General features: G+C 44.2%; 1 long non-coding RNA gene across 1 annotated transcript in view; it reads left to right on the top strand.

The window, feature by feature from the left end:
* Positions 1-14,941: 14,941 nt before the first annotated feature.
* LOC120369367 overlaps positions 14,942-22,823 on the top strand; it is a 47,235-nt gene continuing 39,353 nt past the window's right edge. The window contains exons 1-2 of the long non-coding RNA XR_005583112.1: positions 14,942-14,997; positions 15,601-15,727. This is a non-coding gene — a long non-coding RNA (uncharacterized LOC120369367). The remainder of the gene's footprint in view (positions 14,998-15,600; positions 15,728-22,823) is intronic.

Genomic DNA, 22,823 nt, shown 5'->3' with positions numbered 1-22,823 from the left:
GAGCATAAAGCACTGCAGATGAAAAGCACTCTAAGTGGTAAGTATTATTATTTAACTAGCTAAGGCAACTGGTTTTTAATAAGAAGATGTAGAGCACTTCCCTGAAATCACTCTTCACTTCTCCAAGACACTTCTTTTGAGAGGCAAAAACCACAATTCCCTCTACCCAGCAGGGACTCAAACGCATCCTGCAACAGAGAAGAGACAGTAAACACACTGGTGGCAAAGCATCACTGAAAAGGTCAGACAATGTATTTGGAGAGAGACAGCACCCAGGAAAGCTGGAAGCTGGTTGCCCTCCCTCGAGTCTCATTATCACATGATAATTTGGGAGACAGAAGTGGAGGAAAGGTCCATGTACAGACAGACAGATAAATTGCTAATGAAGATATGGCAGGCAGAGGAAATTAAAATCAAATAACCCTGCCCTGCTATTATCAATTTTGGGGAATACAAATTGTTCACTGACACCCTCTCTCTCCAGGCAAGAAGGGCATCAAAATAGATAGAAATATAAAGGAGAGGGGAAGAGTCAGAAATATTTGTGTAAACCCAACAGTGTTGGGAGTCCATGAGTCCTGGGGGCCTTGCAGGAGCTACTGTTGGTGTAGGAGTGAGTCAGGCTCCAAAAGCCAGCTCTTTTAGGCCCTGATTCAGCAAAGCACTTCGGTACACGCTTAAGTCTTATTAACTTCAATGGGACTTACGCATGTGCTTAAAATTAAACAAAGGCCTTGCCCATCTCCCTGCTGGCTGATGTTGGAAGTAGTGCATACAGAAGGGCAGCCACCCTCTCGAGGCAAGAAATGGTTGGCAGGAGGATACTGCTACCAGTTAAAGTGAGCAGTGCCACCAGAGATGATAGTAAGGATGTCACCATGCCACCGTAGGTCACAACTGAGAATAACAAATTCAGGACAAGCTGCTGAGAAAAAGGGCAGACAACCCCCCAAAACTGGTGGTTATTCTTCTATGAGATATACCAAACTAGCAACAAAATTAAACTTCTGTCTCACCACACTGGCTAACAAAGTCAGAAATGCAGCCTTCTTAGGTATTCCAGTCCTGGATTCAGCACCCAGACACTAGACATAATGATGAGTGTTTATTTAATACCAATTTCATCAAACAAAAGGTTCTTCTGATCCCAAAGGACCAGCCACATACCCAGGTCAATATATAACTCAGATCTTACCCAATAATCACGCTGTTGCCAGTCCTTTAGTATCGAAAATCTAAAGGTTTATTTATTAAAAGAAAAAAGGTGAGAGTTAAAATTGGTTAAGGAATCAAATACATACAACAATTGCAAAGTTCTGGGATCAGGCTTGCAGTAGTGACGGAATAAAGTCAAGTCTCTGGTTGCTTCCAAATCATTAGAAGTCCTCAGTCCTTTGGTCAGAATGCTCCCGTTAGTATAAATCCAGAGTCCAGAGGTTTGAGCAGGAAAGAGGCAAAATGGAGCTGTTCCCAGGGCCTTTTATAGCCTCTGTCAAGTGAAAGGAAACCCATTGTTCTCACTGTGGAAAGTTACAGGGAACAAGATGGTGTTGGGAGTCACATGGGCAAGTCACATGTCCATGCATGCTTTGCTTAGTCATAGTAGAAGCCATCACCCATATTCTAGTTAGAAAGTTCACAGGCAAGTCCATCAGGTGTGGATGAGCGTCTTCCATGATCATTGTGAGTTAAGTGTTCCTTGATGAGCCATTAACCTTGAATAGTCCCTCAAGATGTGCAGGCTAAATACCTTGTGGGTGTTACCACATGAGCAAACATTTGAAATACAGGTACATAATTAGTATTCATAACTTCAGATACAAAAATGATACATGTATACAAATAGCATAATCATATTCAGCAACTCATAACGTTTATATTGACACCTTACTTGACATTCTTTGTATGAGATTTGTTGCAATTATGTAATAGTGGCAGCAACAATGATCTACATGGTCATATTTTAATCAGATTATGTCACAAAGGAGAGGAGAAGAGAGAGTCATCAAGGATTTAGGGGTTGGAGGAGGAGGAGGAGAGGATAGAGAGGTATTGAGGACAAGCATGGAGGATAAGGTGAGGATGGTGTGGGTTGAGAAGGACATTCTGAGCATGTGGCAAAAGGGGCAGGAGGACACGGAGAAGGAGAGGCTCCAATGAATTTGTTCTTTGAGGCACATATGAACACAGTTATACCCCTTGTAAGAAAGCAGAGCATGGAGCAATACTGCATGAGAGACAGAGTTGTAATGGCACCATCTCGCTTACTCACATTAGTTTATTTTCTTGTTAGAGGAGCCCTTTAAACTGATTGCTGGGAGCGGAGCTCATTAATACAACATAACTGACATATATGGTGCAGAAATGGCTTGGAAATGAAGAGGGATTACATCGAAAAGGGCATTCAGTGCAATTGCTAATGCATTACCATTGCTGAAGTCCTGAACCAAGGCATACTATAGCTATCCAAATATACTTGTATCATCTGACTATCATTAGATAACTCTTTCAGCTTTGTCAGAAAGGGACAACGGGGAGGCCTTTAATCTCTAAATGCATGTGGTCCTTGTTTTCAAAAGTAATGCAGCCCTTTAGCATAATTTTGCAGATCACTCTACACCGTATTTTTCTCCATTTAATCATTTGCAGAATGTTATTCAACTTTCTTTGGGTATGTTAGAGGGTGGAGACCTGCCATTGTATTTAACTTAATGGCTGGAGTAAACATAATAATTACTAGAACCGATAGGAAAGTGGGCTTTTCTCTCTAAATTTAAAAAAAAAGTTTAAACAGAAAAGTTTGATTATTTGGCAAAAAATTTAATTCTGAAATATTTTAGCCAAAATCCAAAATATTCTGATTCAAAAGTGTTACCCTGTGCATCATGGAAGCTGTAGTTTGGGTGCTTTGTGCTTCCATTCTCTTGTATAGCCTGGGATCCCTGGTTGGACTACATCTCCCAAATGGCACTTGGTCTCACCTCTTGGAAAGGGGAGGCAGTTCATTATTAAATTAGCCCAGCGGAGGAACCTGGACCATGGAAAAAAATGGGTCTATGAGACAACTGAACTACAACTCCCATGAGGCACTCCTGAAGCATATCCAATAAAAATATTTTGATTTGCCGGGTTTTTTTTTTTTTTTTGAAAATTGCATTTCTTTGAAAATCCAATTTTCCAGTAAAAAAACAATTTTAAAAACAGAAAATGTTCAGCCAGCCCTAATAGTTATATAGGCCTCAACCCTGCAAAGACCCATGCACATGCTTAACTTTATGCATGCATTAAATGGGATTACTCATAGTCATAGTTAAGGCTACATTTTAGTCACAGGTATTTTTGGTAAAAGTCATGGACAGGTCACATGCAGTAAACAAAAATTCACGGACCCGTGACCTGTCCATGACTTCTACTATATACCCCTGACTAAAACTGGGGCCGGGGGGCCACAGGTGCTCTGGGGGTAGCCTGGGGGCACCACAGGTGCTGGGTGGGTGGTTTGGGACCCCTGCTAGTGCTGGGAGTGGGGGCTGGCAGGCTCCCTACCTGGCTCTGAGCAGCATGTCCCTGCAGTTCCTAGGGGGAGGGAAGGCCAGGGGAGCTCTGTGCACTGCTCCTGCCACAAGCACTGTCTCTGAAGCTCCCATTGGCCAGGAACCACAGCCAATGGGAGCTGCGGGGGCACTTCCTGCAAGCAGGGACAGTGCACAGAGTCCCCTGGCCCCTCCTCCTAGGAGCCACAGGGACATACCAGCCACTTCTGGGGAGGCCTCCCCAGGTAAGCGCCACCCTGTACCCCAACCCCCTGACCCAGCCCAGAGCCCTCTCCCACACACCCAAACTGCTGCTGCTGGCCCAGGGGCTGCCCGAGTGTTCAAGCAGCCTCTGAGCCGGCCACATTGGCTGCTGTAAAAGTCACGGAAAGTGATGGAATCCGTGACAGACACGTAGCCTTACTCTCAGTGCATAAAATTAAACATGTGCACAAGTCCCGGAGGACCTCAGAACACTTTAGGAAGAGGTTAGGCATCATTGTTCTCATTTTACAGATGAAGAAAATAAGCCCCAGGGTGCTCAAGCGATATGTTCAAGTTAGTGGGGGAAAAACAGGAAGAGAACCCAGCTCTTCTGACATTCAGCTCAGTGCCTTATTCACAGGACCACACTACTTCTAGAGTGGGTATCAGATGCATTTGTACATGTCACAAAAACCTGGTTTCATTATAGAAAGGGATAGCTATTTTGGGGAAAAGGGTTATTTCTAACAAATAGGGTGACCAGATGTCCTGATTTTATACGGACAGTCCAGATAGTTGGGGCTTTGTCTTATACAGGCGCCTATTACCCCCCCATCCCCTGTCCCGATCTGTCACACTTGCTGTCTGGTCACCCTACTAACAAATAAATGGCCTTCCTTGTCCTAGTTTCTCTTTTCTAATTATATGAAACTGTTCTAGTGATAATTACAACATCTTCTTTATAAAAAGAAAGGAAAATAAATTCACATCATCCATAATGAACACTGCTATTGTCTACACAGATCTTCTATACATGCAATCATTATCATCAGAACAATACATTAACACCGAAAAGTGAGTGAGTGTCTCCAAAATCCTTGTGCAGGTCCCCTGTGCATCACTCATTTTCTTTCAGCTTTTCTGTGCCACTCTGATCATTTGACAACTTCCTACTATCCTCTGCTTCTCAGCTCTGAGATTTGCCCTATTTTTACTGATGACGGGAAAACCTCTAAAGGTTTATCTTGCTACAGACAGGCACCCCCAAGGTCGGAGGGAAGACCGAGGTGGAAATCTCATAAGATCCAGCTGTCTCATTAGATTTCTGGAATCTTTGACTTCCAGTCAAGATGGAAGTACAACAAGAACCAACTTGTGATAAGCTGGAAACAGGAAGTGTGTAAAATAGTCCGCCCAACATCGCCAAACCACAGTGACAGATTCATTCAAGTTCAGTTCAGATTTAGGATTAAGGTTTTGCTACCAGAAGAATTTATCTAAACTATTCTCCACCCTTTAACTTTCACCAAGCATGGTCCTGGGCCTTGTCTTTACTAGGGATGTGTTTGAAAAGTTATCCACTATTGTTAACAAACCAGTTCTTCATAGCATTGGAGCATAGCATAGCTGGCCCTTATCAACACCATGTCAGTTAGTTTGCTGAAAGCAGGTCTAATCAACACAATATTGTAGAGTTCCAACTTTGCTAACACTGGTTCAGCTAAACTGGTGTTAACAACGGTGGGAAAGATTTCAAAAACTCCCCTGTGTAGACAAGACCTTAAGCAGCAAAGAGTCCTGTGGCACCTTATAGATTAACAAACGTATTGGAGCATGAGCTTTTGTGGGTGAATACGCACTTCATTGGATGACCTTAAGCTTGATCCTGAGAGTTGTTGAGAACCCTCATCTCCCACTGAAGTTGAGGAAAGGTTCACGTGTTCAGCAGGACTGCGTCCTTAGTTGTATCAAAGAGGGCTGCAAGCCAATAATATCTGATCTTGATTTTTTTGTGCACCTAGACTCCCACTGCAAGGTATAAGTAGTACCAGCCCTTGTAAAAGCAATCCGGAGACTCTGGCAGGGAGGTGGAACCCTGCTGCTGTGCATTTTTCTTCATTTTCATCAGGATTTGACACCGAGGATAAAATTATTTTTGGATTGGCCACCTCACTGTTCTGGGCACTGTGCAGGGTGCACAGAAATGTGGTGCCTGAGTCATGTATAATATTACTATACATCATACCCTTATTTTAGATTGTGTTGACCCAGGCATATACACTGATGCCTTATACTGACAGATTGTTGAGGCTGAACTAAAAGGAGCTGTAGAATACTGTCTGAAAACATTTTTTCATTAAACTAATACCACCAAGATATGTGCCAAGAAAATGTATCTGCAGAGCCCTGTGTCTCTGCTGCACAATCAATATGGCACAATGAGCATAGTCAGCATTTGCTCTGGTTATGGACAGTTTTTCCCTCCAGGAAAGGAATATAGAGTCTAGAATAGATAATAAGCACTTCCAAGCAGGAACTGTCTTTATTTTGTGTATTCTAAAGTATCAAACACATTATTGGTGCTTACTAAATAATAATATTATGTTAGATGATATTAACAGGATAATTTCAGCTGCAAATGGAAGGGTCAACTCAAAGTAAAGTGAATCTGTGAAAATGGTGGCACGAGGTCCCACGTTTGTCTCCCAAAGAGCTCCTGCTCACTCAATTTACAAGTAAATTTTCTTCCAATTGCCAGTCCTGCAAACTCAGCCTGTGAACTGAAAGTCAAACTGGGTTGTTTTCTTCTCACACATTGTGCAGGCCACGATTGGCCTCTGTTAAACCTGGCTTAGGGTGAACAGACTTCCTGGCAGTAAGTTTGAGAGAAACCAGGTGTTTTCATGAATATGCTTGGATGTGTGGTCATCTCCTCCCTCTCGGCCAAGGGGCAAGCAGGGAACAGTGCAGGGAAGGGATTTTAACAAATTGGATTTGTGCCCTCTGGTGATATATAAAAACATTAAAGGAATTATTACTTTTTCTGCTTGATTTTTATTACAGAAACATCATGAATTTTCTCTGGTCACCCCTGTTTTACCTAAAGAGCCTGCAGGAAGTCTCAGCTATAGACTGGCAGCTATTTTACCCCTTAGCTGCAGGGGTAGGACTATTGCATCTTTAACAAAGGCTCTCTTTCTCCCAAGTGTTTTAAAGCATTGGAGCTTAACAGGTGCTAACAAAAACCAAAATGTTTTAAACAGTCCAACCAAAAATCTCATCTGTTCTCAGTTGCTCAGATTTCATCTCGTCATGTTATAATTTCTACACAGAATTACTGGGCAGACAAAACCCTATCACCTAATGGGAAAAAAGCAGATTTTTTTTTTATAAAGAGAAAACAACAGCTCTTCATGTGTCATAAAGCAGCAAAAGTGAGCATACACCTATTTTAATACCTCTGCAGGTCACCTTTAGCAGTCAGTTTAGTTCTAAAAGCCCAAGCAGTACTCTTCTCCCTCCCAGTTAGAGGATAGGTTTCCATATTCCTAGTTGTCAACATATCCCATCCTCCTTTTCAGTGCAACAAAGGATCAAGCAATTGACACATGTAACTTTATGTGAGGGCCCCTAGGTAAAACTAAAATGAAAAATAAATAAGAGCAGATCTTGGTTGCCAAATCAAAAGTCCACTTTATTTTAAAAATAATAAACCCAGAGAAACCGGAAACCTCGCCTAGAAGGAAGTGTTGTTATTTGGTTAATGGAGGGTAGATGGCGGCAGGGAGTCAGGAAGCCTATGAGGCACACATCCAAGATCACCAATCAAACTAATATAGAAATCATGGGCTTCATTTTGGCTATTTTGGGGAGGCTAAAACTGTGCAAACTGTGGCTTTGCTGAAGAAGAAAAAAATACTTCCCTTTTCAGCAAACAATAAGTCTATTCACTGGAGTCCCTCAGCAAATCTTTGGGTTGTCAGTTCACTGAGATTTCCTGAGTTTATTCTTAAGAACGCCCATACTGAGTCAGACCAATGTTCCATCTAATCCAGTATCCTGTCTTCCGACAGTAGCCAATGACAATGCTTCAGAGGGAATGAACAGAACAGGTAATCGTCAAGTGATCCATCCAGTCACCCATTCCCACCTTCTAGCAAACAGAGACTAGGGACACCATCCCTTAGACTTGTGAAATGTGCTCATCACCTGCTCTGTGTGCAGGTACAGCGAATAAGGTAGACATAGTTAGACTACACATAAATTAGCCTTACTTTCTGGAAGACGGCTCCTTAGAAATCCTCCATCAACTTCATCTCAGGCAGAGACCCGTCCTTATAACGGACTCTGAAGGTCAACAAATTCAGGTTCCGTTGAACCAATGGGGAAGCGAGTGCCAGCATGGAAGGCCCTGCATTGGGAACATACAGGCCCAGATGTATTAGACTCCACAGCCATGTCTAAACTAGCAAAACAGGTCAAGTTAGCTAACACATTTTAATGCAGGACTTTGCACCCCATATAGATGGAGTTTACACAGGGCAAAAGTGGTTTTGAAACAATATGTTAGCTGATTGGTGGTGGAGAGCCTAGAGTTAACCATGACCAGTTAACATTTTTTTAAGCACAACTTGCACTGTCTAGGTGCAAAGTCCTATTTAGCATTTTGTTTGTTAATTTGTGTTAGCTAACTTGTTTTAATATACAACCTATTTGCTGAGTCCGGACATGGCCTAAATTAGGGAGTGCCCTAGGCAGTCTCAGATTCTGGTAATCATGTTCACAGTGTTCATTATTACTGCTTGGTTTGCAGAAACTGGGCGTATTTCAAATTATATTTGGCTCGTTTGCAAGCATCAGGCTCCCACATTTACACAAGGATCGCATATTCATCAAGTGTCAACCCAGGATGACTCACTGTGATAGAAGATTTATAACATAATAGCTACTACTGATATCTGGCCATAAGCATTTAGGCTGGGATTTTCAAAGGCGCCTGAGGCCCCAATCCTGTGAACAGTTACGCCTATTCTTAACTTTACTATCATGAGTGATCCCATTGATTTCAGTGGGAACTGCTCACAGTAGCAAAGTTAATCACTTGCATAACTGTTTGCTGGACCAGGGCATGAGAGAGTCAGGTGCCCAATTCCCAGGGAATTTCAATGAGATATGAGCACCAATTTCTTTAGGCGCCTTTGAAAATCCCAGGCTTAATATATTACAGACATAAATAAAATAACTGTCCATTACAAGAAAGCTGTGGAAAGGTTCTGGTGGCTCAAGCAGCAGCCACTGACACAGCATAGCACAGACTAATGGTATCAAAGTAGTTCCTTAGGCATTGGCACAATAGTTTGCTGTTAATTGCAACAAAGTGCATTAACCACCAGAGAAAAGCCCATTGAAATTAAATTGATGTATTGGTTCAGAGATGAATTAGCACTCAGATTTAGAATTAAAAAATAGTCCCATATATTAATGTGGAAGATATTCCCCTTTTTTCCCCCTCACCTCAAATAGCTTTATATAATAAGCTCTTATGAGCTTAATAAGAAACCCCTGGTTGATAGTTCTGAATCTCCTGTACATAATCTTGAGGAAAACGGGTTGCTTTAATCCTAGCTATATCAACTCAACAGGTAAACTTGGAGTTGCCAGAGCTCCAAGAGAAAAGACTGTCTTTTTCCTTAGCAACCATTTTAATACAGTTCCCCTACTTGTCTTAATTTTGGCTGTAGTGTGGAAATGAACTGCTTTCAAATGTTTTCCAGTCCCTTCTGCTCTTAGAAGAGTTTAATATCCTCTCAGTACATGGGTTTAACTCCAGTTATCAGAAAACCAGTGTGTGCAATTGAAGGGCAAATGCACCTCTTAAGAGAAGGGAACATCTACAGTATATCTCAGGCTGGAAGTAGAGTTGCTAGGGAAAGTACAGTCTTGCTGGCAGGCTCCAAACTAGGTATTATGCATTGATATATGGCAGAAATGAGCAGCCCAAACCCATGTATCATGCCAAAGGTTGTGCAGTGAGCAGCTTCAGTCACAGGGTTTCCATTTTGTCCTTCCTCCAGTAACAAATACGAACATTAAACAAAAGAATAAAAAAAACTAACAGAGAAAAATTGCATTTTTAAAGTTTCATGCTCAGTAGATTTGTTCTTCTAAAAGTTCAAACAAATCTCTTGAAGGCAGGTTTCAGAGTAGCAGTCATGTTAGTCTGTATCCGCAAAAAGAACAGGAGTACTTGTGGCACCTTAGAGACTAACAAATTTATTTGAGCATAAGCGTTCGTGAGCTACAGCCCACTTCATTGGATGCATGTAGTGGAAAATAGAGTAGGAAGATATATATACACACAGAGAACATCTTCCTACTGTATTTTCCACTACATGCATCCGATGAAGTGGGCTGTAGCCCACGAACGCTTATGCTCAAATACATCAGGGCCGCCCAGAGGGGGGGGCAAAGGGGGCAATTTGCCCCGGGCCCCGGAATCCGCAGGGACCCCCAAGAGAACAGCGGAGGCTCCTGCCTCCGCCCCTCTCCTGGAGCCTTAGCACATCAAGCGGCGTGTCTCCGCTGGGGCCCCTGAGCCCCGCCCCGCACCGCGTGGGGAGGGGGCGGGGCTGGGAGCTCCGGCCTGAGCTCTGCTCCCTCCGCTGGGCCCGGAGCTCCCAGCCCCGCCTCACCACGCGGCTCTGAGCGGGACGGAACTCAGGCCCCGCCGGAGACACGCTGCGGCTGTTCAGCCGAGGCGCTGAGGCTGCGCGTGAGGAGGGAGCCGGGGGTAAGAGGCTGGGGCCGGGGGGGTTGGCTAAAGGGCAGGGAGCCCTGGAGACAGTCAGGGCAGAGGTTGGGGGAGGGGGCAGGGAAGGGGGGGGGTTGGATTGTGGGTGTTCTGGGGGGGGGGTGGATAGGGTCAGGGCTGCCCAGAGGGGGCGGGGCAAGAGGGTGCAGGAGCTTCTTCGCTCCCGGTCTTCGCCGGCGGGCGGTCCTTCTGCTCCGGGGCAGGCTGTGGGGTTTCTCATGGGATGCAGTGATCCTGGAGAGCAGGCAGTTTGTGAAGAGAATATTTGGCCTTTCGAGGGGAAAGGAGCACATTTCAACTGATTTGTAGATCATTTCTCTATATTTAAAGAAGACTAAGTACATTTATCATTTCTGATCAACGTAATTAAACTAGTGGCATCTGGTATTTATAAACACAGCGATCTTTTTCCAGGGATTAAAGTCCTCAGAGAGGCATTCCAGCCTGGGATCCACGCAAAGGACATGAGTGGAATGTCACTTTGTGGTGCCTAGAGCATCACAGGAACAACACTGCAATCCATAAAGCTGAGTTAGGCACTTAGGCCTGGTCTACACTAGGGAGGGGTTCGAACTAAGGTACGCAAGTTCAGCTACGCGAATAGCATAGCTGAACTCAAACTACCTTAGTTTGAACTACTTACCTGTCCTGACGGCGCGGGATCGAAGTCCGCGGCTCCCCCGTCAACTCTGCCACCGCCGTTCGCGGTGGTGGAGTTCCGGAGTCGATGGGAGCGCGTTCAGAGTTTGATATATCGCGTCTAGATGAGACGCGATATATCGAACTCCGAGAAGTCGATCGCTACCCGCCGACCCGGGCAGGTAGTATGAACGTACCCTTAGACTCCCTGTACAATGAATGGGGAGAGAGAAGCACCTTAGAATGTGATTCCCAAAGCCAGCATGCTGGGCAGGGAGTCACCTAAGACAGCCAATGGGAGATGCTGGCACAAGAACTGTGTGCTAAGTCCCACCCTTCTCTTGGAATTAGGGCACCTAAATCTGGGCTGCAAGGCGTCATGAGCCCAGGAAAGATAGGCATTCAGATGGCTAAGTCATATACAGCTGGGGTAGTGGGGGGATGGAGAGGAGAACCTCCCTTATAACCTTTAGCTCAGTGATTAGGACACTCATCTGGGATATGGGAGACCCCTGGTTCAAGTTAGGCAGCCAAACATCTACCTTCCTCTTGGTTCATATATTGCTCTGGGGCTTAGGTAGGTGATAGGGGTGTGGGAGCCTAGAGGCAGCAGCGCATATGCTCAGAGACAGAAAGGTAGGTGCCTATGGAACTTCTACTGCAAAACTTAGACGCCAAGCAACTTTAGGCATCTACATGGTTAGGTAGCAGCTGAGTGGGAATTTTGTGGATCACATTGGTGCTTAGAAGGGACTTAGTCCTAAAAATGGGACTTAAGTATCTTAGTCCATTTGTGGGGCCCCTGCTCTAAGCTTATTTGAACCTGCTCTATGACAAAAGGCATCAAGAAAACAATTTCATTGAGTTATTTCATCCAGGTACAATCCAAAATTATGGCCCAAGCTTAGAAAAAATATGGGAGATTAAATTATATTTTACTATGTATGACCTTTAGCCTAGTTTTTTTCCCCCATAGCCCCTCTTGTATTGTTCTTTCTGCCTTCTCCTTTTTGCTTTTCCTTCACAACCATTCTTTCCATCGTGGAGTCTGTCCCATTCAGTACTGTTGTTCTCCCTTCATTCTTCACCTCTGTATCTTTGTTTGCTTAGGTTCTTGTTCTATCTTTTCCTTTTTAATCTTTAGTAAATTAGACCTCTTTCTTCTCCCTACTCTTCCAATTCCTTGATCCACAGTCCTCAATATGGTTCTTCACCCACAGATTGGTTCATTTGGTAAGAAAAGCTAGTGCAATTCTTTGCTCTCACAATTCAATTTTCATTGTTTCAATAGAGACATTGCACTGGTTGCATTTTATAACTAGACCGTTCCATTTTACTTTTCCCATATGTGTATGTGTTCTCTTCCCCCGCCACCCCCCCTTCCCCCGCAGGGTCAGTCTTTTAGAGCCCAGCCTCCCTTTTTGTCACCTATGTGATACATTTCCCATAATGCTGTATCATTCTTTGAGGGAGTATCTGAATTTGGTCAGGTACACTCCGCTTCTCAGATGAAAGGGAATGGATATGCCTTGTTTTGCCTTGACTGTAACATCCTCTATGGCCTCTTGGATCCTCCCATTGCAGCCTATTCAAAATATCCACAAGCTGGGCCATTCTCTCTGCTGGGTCACTGACTTCCTCCCCCATTTCACACCAAACATCACCTTTCTGACTCCACCCAGCTCTCTGCCATTGTTGCCTTCTACCGCTGTGCTGTCAAACTGTATATAGATCAGAAGCTAGAGTAGCAACTGGTTGACTTAAATCTATTTCTTTTCTTATTCTTGACCATGTTTATTTTCTCTATTCTTGAAAATTCAAATAAATGTTCAATTATAGACAAAACACTAAAATATTTTGAATGTAAATGTGGTACATTTCATTCTTCTATTATTTTTGTGGGCATTTAATCACCATGTATAACAATTACCAGAACACTTGCATTTGTGAAATATTGTATCACAGTCATTTGTGTTACAATCCAACCTACCTGTGAGACCTGTTACTCAAATATAAAGCTTCTGTATTGCCTCTGCCTCACAGTTACAGTTTTTCATCCTGGCTTGTGCACTGTTTTTGTTATAATCTGTCAGCTGCAGTACAGATACTTCTCATCAAATGGTCAGCATATTGCAGTAATCCTGTACTTTGTCCCTTATGTGCCCAGTTTGTGTTTCACTGTAATGTCACGATAACACACACAGTCTTATTGCAATTAGAAACTTAATTAAAATAAGACCAAATATTGTGCCAAGCTACTAGACAAGAATCCAGATAGTGTAATATAACATTAAAATAGAGTAAAATACTATGACACTCCGAAAAGGGAAGTAAGAGCATTAGTATCAACCTCAGAGCAGAGCATTAAAAACCAGAGCACAATCCCTTAACTGGCTGCAAATTCTAAACTTAGATTTCACCAACCAACTGCACCAAGTGCAAACTCATCAGGAACTTTAACAGCCTTTACACGGAGTCACAGACAGTCCCCTTGAGTACTTCGTTCAATCTTGCCACCCAGTTGCGTATATCTCTGTGATAAACAGCCCCTTACACCAAGAACAGCAGCAATATTCAAGTTACTCCTGATCCCAAAGGATCAGTCACTTGCCCTAAAATTGTGTTTTAGGTTTCACACCAAAGACAATGTTTGTAGTCATTCCTATAGTAAACTATATGAAGATTTATTAAATAGGAAAAGGAAATTGGAGAGTTATTTACAAGGTTAAAGCAAGCAAATAGACACATGAGAAGTTACAATCTTAGGTTTCAAAGTTAATAAGGGCTTCTACAATCACCAAGCTATATTTGATCTTTAGGTCTAATCCAAGCTAAGCAGCTAGGGATCTCTTGCTCATGCCTAGAAACACCTCTCAAGGTCCAAGCAGCGTAGAGATACCTACTTCCTTTCATTTGGGGTTTTTATCGCCCTCCTACCGTGTGCTGTGAGCTTCAAATTCAGCTGATGAGAGAAGTCCACTTGCATGACTCATCATCACCAGGAAGAGAGCAGAACAATAAGAGTCTTTAGTCCTGTTGTTGATGGTTTCTCAATCCAGATGTGGGGAGTTTCCGGTTATAAGATCCATCCATATCCTTTCTGGTATTGATGGGTCTCCTCTTTTTGGGAGGGAGTGTAACAATTTCTGTAGAAGAGCAGCTCTTCACACTAATTGATGTCCTTTTCCTGTATGGCGAGTCACACAGTCACGGAGGTTTACAATACAACCGCTCAGATATGACATTACAATGAGGAACACTGATATTACAAGTAAGATTAATGCAAGCAGCAACTCACAAGCATTCAATAGAGTCTAAATACTAAATGCTTTCTTATAATTCTAATACCTATTTTATCACTATTTAACTCGCAAGTGAGCCAGACACATTCCAGCTATTTATTTGTTAGTGTCCAATTGAGACATGGGGACCATGGCATGAGCTGGCACCTGGCCTGCCAGCATCACATATACAAATAAAATACAGTTGTGCAAATGTTGAAATAGCTAGTGTACAACCCTGACTCATTCTGTGAGAAATCATGTTGTGTGTGAAGCTGCAGGAATTTAAGTACATTATGAACATCTATATCCTATGAGATATTGATTCAATCCTGGCATTTATTGAATGTCATCTTTGTAATAATCATAATACACTGCTACCTCGATATAACGCGACCCTATATAACACGAATTTGGATATAACGTGGTAAAGCAGTGCTCCAGGGGGGCGGGGCTGCGCACTCCGGTGGATCAAAGCCAGATCAATAAAACACGGTTTTTCTTATAACACAGTAAGATTTTTTGGCTCCCAAGGACAGTGTTATATCGAGGTAGAGGTGTATTTTGTCATTGCATGATGATTTTCATTCGTAGATCTCAAAGAACTATACAATAGAGAGTAAACTTTATTATCCTCATTTTACAGATGAAGAAACTGAGGTATAGAAGGTTAAAGTGATGTTTCCAATATCACCTAGGAGACTAGGGTTCTATTCCAAAGTCCCAATGGAGTGACCTATTCACTGGGGTAAGTATCCATGTCTTACCTAATTTAAGAGCTGTTACCTAAAACCCTTTGTACTTCAAAGCCTATTTAAAAAGTGGGATGGGCCAATGTGACACAGTAGAGGTTCTTTGCCTTTCCCATCATGCTCAGCCCACACTATCTATACTTCCTCACTTAGAGGTGGCACTCACCAAGCAGGGTGGCTTTAAACTTGCATCTCCCATTGGAAGAAGCAACATGCTACCACCAGAAGCATAATTCAAAACAGGTCAACAGTGACCACTAGTTGCTACAAGCTGATGGCTCTTTGATGGTGTTGGTGCTTAGAGTTGGATGTTCTTGGTCCAGATTCCAAGCATGCAGGAATTCATATCACAAGGCCTGAATAAGCATGAAGACTCAGCTAGCTTTCTCAGTAAGATGTCCCTCCAGGTCAGGGCTGAGACAGTGCTAGGGCAGTGGGGAGAAGAATGCTAGTTCTGTAGATAAATAGGAATCAGTCTCCAAGGCTGTCAGTCTGGTACTTTTCCCAATTGCTAATGTCACATTAAAATAGTAGCAGAGGTTTTTATGCCCTTCTGCACTTCCTGCAGTATTTCTGATTCTGATCTCAACCCAAACCAGGAAACAACAACTCTCCTCACTGGCAAAGAAATGTAGAACTGGAGCGCTCATTACATTTCCAGCCCAAAGGAACTGGGAAGTCTACGTCAAACTTTTTAAGTATGACCCTGTGCTAACGTTATTTACGGTATGTCCTGTTAAACTGATATAAAAAACAGAATGGGAGTCAAGAGATCTGGGTTGGGTTCCCAGAATTCACACCACAGGCTTACTGTATGTCCTTGGGCAAGTGACTTAAATCCTCTGGGTGAAATGTTGGCCCTCTTGAAGTCAGTGGCAAAACTCCCCTTGACTTCAATAGAACCAGAATTTAACTGTTATGTTGACATTTCCCCATCTTTGAGAGAGCAATATTTTATCTCCCTCACAGGAGTATTGTGAAGTTTCAGACATTATAAAATACTGAAATCTTTGGATGAAAAGTGTTATGGGGGAGATTTTCAGAGGAAAAAGTAGCAGCTAGATACCTAACTCCCACTGAAAGTCAGTGTAAGATAGGCATCTGATTGTGTGACTTGGAAAAATCTCCACTCTAGTTATTATTTTTCACTTCTGTAAGGCCAGAGATACATACAGCATTTTAGTGTTAGTAAAATATGCTGAGTAAAAGTCCCTGTGCAAAGAGCATATAATCCATGGGCACAAACTGATACAAATTAGAACAGAACAAAAGGGAACTTGGAGTGGAGAGTGGCTTTATAGACATACTCAGTTTATTAGTAGATAACCATCACCGTCTCCGCTAAAATATTTTGACTTTAAACTATGTACAAGGTTATGCTAACATTTTTAATTAGCAGCTTGTTAATGAGGGATTTATGACCCCCTATTAATAATTAGTTTATTACTTTACAGGAAATGATGCCTGATTTCTTTTCTTTTAAAAAAAAAAAATCCTACTGAGCAATCATAGACAGTAATTCTTGCCAAGTCACCGTCTGATGGACTAAGAAGTGAATGATTTCCTTTGCACAGTTAATTTAAGCTTATTATTAAAAAAAAAATCAAGTGAAAAAGCAAGTCCTTGGCCAGCACACTTTAAGCCTGAACTCTCACAATACAAGCTAAGCCTATATCTTGTTAGCTCTATGATTTTTGTTTGAATGCATCTTTTAGGGGCTGATCAAAGCCCATTGATGCCAATGGCAATCTTTCCATAGACATCAATGTGTTTTGGATCAGCCCTTTAAATAAACGAAAGGGTTAGGGGCTGGCAAGCTATGGCTTAGAATGTGTTTTTCATGAGTTTTGATGGAGGACAGGATGGTGTGATGCTTTCTTGGGGCACTCAGGCCTCATAATCACCTTGTTGACTCACTGCTGGAGCGAGAAAGAGAGAGAGAGAGAGACTTGCTGGTGTTTAACTGGGTGTCAGCTCCCTGGCAGCACCACCAGCCTGTCAGCCACCCAAACACTCTCCTCAGGGCAATGCTAGCCCTCACTTTGCAAATTCACAATAGGTGCACCCCATTCCCTGAGCCTCTTTCAAACGTCCCCCTGTGATATCCAGCCCATCACGGGCTACTCACAGAAATACCAGGCTTGCTAAGTGGACAGCTTGACTGATTCAACCCAGGATCTGTTCTTGTACAACACCACAGCACTGAGCTATATTTATAGTGAAATCAGCCATAAGTTTATTAACAAAGATAAAGATTATAATAATGTTTCTATTATACAGTGCCTTTTATCTGAGGAGCTAATCTGCTTTATAAAAGTCAATTTATTCAGCCTCCTGGTAACTGTGAGGTAGGTTGTTAATATTATTATACTTTTTTTATTGAGGAGAAGTGATGGCTTGAAGAGGGACATGACTTCCCCAATGTTATATCATCAAGTCAGTATTCCTGACTTCCCATCTGCTGTTCTAAGAACTAGCCACTGCTACCTCCATCCTTTTAGAGGGAAACTACTCAGAGCAGATAGAAAACCTGATAGGATGTATGGGACTGCAGATGTCATCCCAGCATTGCACATGCCACGATAGCATTAGTGCAAGAATTGCTGATGGAAAACTCTCTTTTCCTACAGGAAATTAAGCTAAAAACATTAACTTGGAAAAGGCACAAAAAGTGCTATTTCTGGAAACAACCAATGTCATTGTTGTCTGAGCTGAAGTGGCGAAAGACACAATAATGTACCAATAGCAATAGTAAAACCCAGGAATGGTCTGGCTTCTAAGGCCTGGTCTACACTAGGCGTTTAAACCGGTTTTAGGAGCGTAAAACCGATTTAACGCCACACCCGTCCACACTAAGAGGCCCTTTATATCGGTATAAAGGGCTCTTTAAACCGGTTTCTGTACTCCTCCCTAACGAGAGGAGTAGCGCTAATATCGGTATTACCATATCGGATTGGGGTTAGTGTGGCCGCAGATCGACGGTATTGGCCTCTGGGCGGTATCCCACAGTGCACCACTGACCGCTCTGGACAGCAATCTGAACTCGGATGCAGTGGCCAGGTAGACAGGAAAAGCCCCGCGAACTTTTGAATATTTCCTGTTTGCCCAGCGTGGAGCTCCGATCAGCACGTGTGGTGATGCAGTTAAAAATCAAAATAAAGAAAGAGCTCCCGCATGGACGATGCGGACGTGATCGCTGTAAGGGCAGGCAAATCTGTTCTATCAGCGCTCCGTTACGGAAGACGAAATTCAAAATCATTTTTAAAAAATCTCCAGACAGACGCCATAGCAGGGGCTCAGCGCACTACTGCATGACAAACATAACGGAAAGCCAAAGAATCAAATGGACACTCATGGACTGGAGGACTCAAGCTATCGCACAGTTCCTGCAGTCTCCGAAAAGTATTTGCATTCTTGGCTGAGCTCCAAATGCTTCTAGGGTCAAACACAGTGTCCGCGGTGGGTCAGGGCATAGCTCGGCAATTTACGCACCCCCCCCACCCCCAGAAGTGAAAGGGAAAACAATCCTCTCTTGACTCTTTAACATGTCACCCTATCTTTACTGAATGCTGCAGATAGACCCGATGCTGCAGCACTCAACACCAACATCCTTGCTCCCCCCTGCCATGGGTGGCTGATGGTGCAATATGACTGGTATCCGTCCTCGTCATCAGCCTATTGGGACATGGGGCAGTGCAAAAGGACTGGTAACCATGCATACTAGCATCGGTGAGGTCTATCAAGGGTGCCTGGCCCTAATTTTTCCTGGTAGATGGTGCAGTATGGCTGATAACCATCGTCGTCATAGCAACAGGGGGCTGAGCTCTGTCAGCCCCCACCCTTCATGTGTAAAAAAAAGATTCAATTGCCCCTGGACTAGCAGAGGGGTGCTGGGCTCCTCTCCTCCACACTCCTTACTGTCCTGTTTGGACTATCCTAGCAGCTGGAGGCTGCCCTCCACTCATTTCTCACTAAAAAGTCAGTGTGTCTTATTCCTGCATTCTTTATTACTTCATCACACAAGTGGGGAGACAATGCTACAGTAGCCCAGGAAGGCTGGGGGAAGAACAGAATCAACAGGTGGGGTTGTTGCAGGAGCACCCCCTGTGAATAGCATACAGCTCATAATTTCTGCAGGATCTGACACAGAGCAGCTGTGCTGTCTGATACAGTGGTTCTCTAGTACACTTGCCCATATTCTAGGCAGGACTGATTCTATTTTTAGATACCAAAAAGGAGGGATTGACTCTGGGAGTCATTCCCAATTTTGGCTTTTGCGCCCCTGGCTAAGAGCAGCCAGGGGCAGTTATGACAGCAGCAAATGGTGCAGTGCAAAAGGACTGGTAGCCATGATCATCTTTTTACCAATTTATGGATTGGTAGATGGTGCAGTATGGCTGGTAACCATCTCTGCTGTCATGCAAAAGCAAAAGCATGCTGCTGTGTAGCACTGCTGAATCGCCTCTGTGAGCAGCATCTAGTACACATAAGGTGACAGTCACAAAAGGCAAAACAGGCTCCATGATTGCCATGCTATGGCATCTGCCAGGGCAATCCAGGGAAAAAGGCGAAATGCTTGTCTGCCGTTGCTTTCCCAGAGGAAGGAGTGACTGACGACATTTACCCAGAACCACCCGCGACAATGATTTTTGCCCCATCAGGCACTGGGATCTCAACCCGGAAATTCCAAGGGGCAGGGGAGGCTGCGGGAACTATGGGATAGCTACGGAATAGCTACCCATAGTGCAATGCTCCAGAAATCGATGCTAGCCTCGGACCATGGACGCACTCCACCGATTTAATGTGTTTAGTGTGGCCGCGCGCACTCGATTTTATACAATCTGTTTTACAAAACCGGTTTATGCAAATTCGGAATAATCCCGTAGTGTAGACGTACCCTTAGTACGTTGCACTGGCCACTGTCAGAAGACAGAATCCTGGGCTAAATGGACCTTTGGTCTGACCCAGTAGGGCCGTTCTTATGTTGATTAACATTGTGTTGTTTTGTTTATCATGATATGTCCATAATGGAAATGTTGTGTGATGGAGATCTTTTGAGTGCAGAGCCCAGATTCATAGATCCAGCCATAATCTGCTACAAATACAGCCTAAATGGGAGGCTTTGTTCACATCTGAAGTCAGACAGTGTCTTCCTTACTTGGGTCAGAAGCCTCATTCTCTATAAATGGATCGCTTGCTATTGAGATAGATATTGATCCAGTATTGGGTACCAGTTGGGTAAATCTGTTGCTGGACAGAGCAATACAACAAAAAGATTATGTAAAAAAATTGCAAAGATGTATCTGGGGGACAAAAATCAAGAAGGGAACATTACACACCACATTAGGGGCCTAATGTGCACAGTGTCCATAAGAACTCGGATTGTGAAAGAAAGAGTGACACTGAAAAAGTGAGACAAGGCAGAAGCCAATGTTGTACTCATTTCTTTGCACAGTATGCAGTACAATGCAGCGCATTATTATTTACAGCATTTCCACAGCTTTTAATTTCTCTGGATGTTCCACTATCATCACTATCTGTCAAAAAATAGTTTAAGGTACTAAAACCCTTTCATTCAAAACGCTCTCTTAAATTTTTTTTATTTTTGTTGGAGTGAATCATTAACTCAGTAACTTCCCCAATTTCAACTTCAAATATAGACTGATTTTTTCAGGAAGCAAGCTGAGCAAAAAAGTATCTCAATAGCTGAACTGCATACATTAATCAACTCTAATATTTAGATCACATGTGTAGTTAACTCTTCTATCTCAGATAAAGAAACAGAATACAGACTGATCGTTAGCTCCACTTTCCAAAATGCAAAAAGATAGTATCAACATTGCTCTTCCAGCTGGGACAAGTTATGAGGTCAAAATTTCAAAAGCACCTAAGTTACTTAAGAGCCTAAGACCTATTTTCAAAAGTGATATAAACACCTAGAACTTTTGAAAATATTATTCAGCAGGCTTAATGTTCTCTGTAATAATATAAACATAGGCATTATATACATTCACGTTGCACATCTGTATTATTAGCTAAGCTTGAATATCCTCACAGTGCAAAGAGGGGTGTGTGTGTGTGTGTGGAAGGGTTAATTGTCTGGGTTCTTGGCCTTGTCCTAATTATTTCTGGCAAAGGAAAACTGAAGGATGCGTCTGCCTGTTTCTTCCTTCCCCTTACAACTAGAGTGACCATATTTCCCTATGCTGAATGCGGGACACCTGGTAAAATTACTCATATTCAAGTGAGTTCAACGGCAATCAATCAGAAAGATGCAATACAAACATTCAAATTAACATCAGGTTGACTGACCCCTGTTAAAAAGAAATCCCGTGTAGTTGGATTCCTTTTATTTACCTTCTTATCTTTAGGGTTCACGTGGGGAGGAGTGACACACAGGGCCGGCTTTAGGCCAATTCCACCAATTCCCCTGAATCAGGCCCCGCGCCTAAGAGGGCCCCACGCCCAGTGGCAGGGCCACTGCGAGAGGGGGGTGCAAGTGTCTGAGAATCCCTTTCCTGGCTAGAGGCTCCTTTTTAATTTTTTACTCACCCGGCAGTGCTCCAGGTCTTCGGCGGCAGGTCCTTCACTTGCTCCGGGTCTTCGGTGGCAGGTCCTTCAGTGCTTCTGAAGACCCGGAGCGAGTGAAGGACCCACCGCCGAAGACTCGGAGCACCACTCGGTGAGTACAAGCCCCACGTGTTTTTTTTAGTCATCCCTGCCGGGGCCCCGTCGAAACTGTTCGAATCAGGCCCCGCACTTCCTAAAGCCGGCCCTGGTGACACACATACCCCTACCCCCCACATACACTCACAGGGAGAGGTGACACACAAACACACACACTCCCATGCACCTCTCTCACACAGGAGGGGTGACCAATCGACCAACCCTCACCTCCTTGCCCAGCACTTCTGCCCTCCATGCCTGGCTGGGCCCCCAGGAGAGACCCACCTCTCCTGGTACTTAGTGCTGTGTCTTCCTGGGGGGAAGACATGCCCCTGCTCTCCAGATTTCTGCCAGGGTTCACACCAGAATGTGGCCAACAGCAGCCTTTTGGCACTGTGCAGGAGGGAAGGGATATGAGCTACTTCTAGCCACAAGAGCAGTGTTGGGGGCAGGGGAGGAGAAAGGGATGACCTGGCCTGTGTCTTTGCAGAGCTCATCTCTTCTCCCCTGCCCCAGGTGGCTTGAAGCAGCTTGTCCCTTCCTGCCTGCACAGTGTCAAAAGGCAGCTAACACCTCCAGGCTGCTGCTAGCCAAGGACATAACCCAGCCACCTCCTGTTCCCCGGCTACAGCACAGGCAGGAAGTGGTTCAGCCCTAAAGAGTCATTGTGCACCAGGACCCAGGCACCTGACTGCAGGGGCTTCAGCGAACCCAGCCAGAGAGGTGGCTCAGCAGGGGAGGGTGCCTAGGGGAGCTCCCTGAGGCAGGATCCAGTGGGGGGTGGGAGGGGAAGAGGTGAAGAGAGTGCTAAGCCCCCCTGCCCCGGGGGCTGCTGTGGAGCCTGAAGACTCAGGGCATGAACAGGCTGGAAATCACTTCCCTCCCCATCCCCCCCCCCCCACCACTCCAGAGCTTAGCTGAGGGGCGGGGAGGCTTTCTTGTGCCAGCGCTGTGTGGTGCTTTGGCACATTCAGGGCTCGGCTCCTTTTGGCCAGCGCCCCGGGCTAGATGGTCTTGGGCTTTCCCAGGGCACCGGCCCAGCCAGAGGCAGTGGGGGAAGGAAGGAGCCTGCCAGCCAGGCTGCTGGCGAGTTGAGCACTCTGACCAGGGGCTGGTTCTCCGCACAGCACTGGGAGTGGGACACGCCCCACCTGGG

This window comes from Mauremys reevesii, linkage group 7, assembly GCF_016161935.1.
Source record: "Mauremys reevesii isolate NIE-2019 linkage group 7, ASM1616193v1, whole genome shotgun sequence".
Classification (NCBI taxonomy): Eukaryota; Metazoa; Chordata; order Testudines; family Geoemydidae; genus Mauremys; species Mauremys reevesii.
This window is presented reverse-complemented; position numbering and strand designations above follow the sequence as displayed.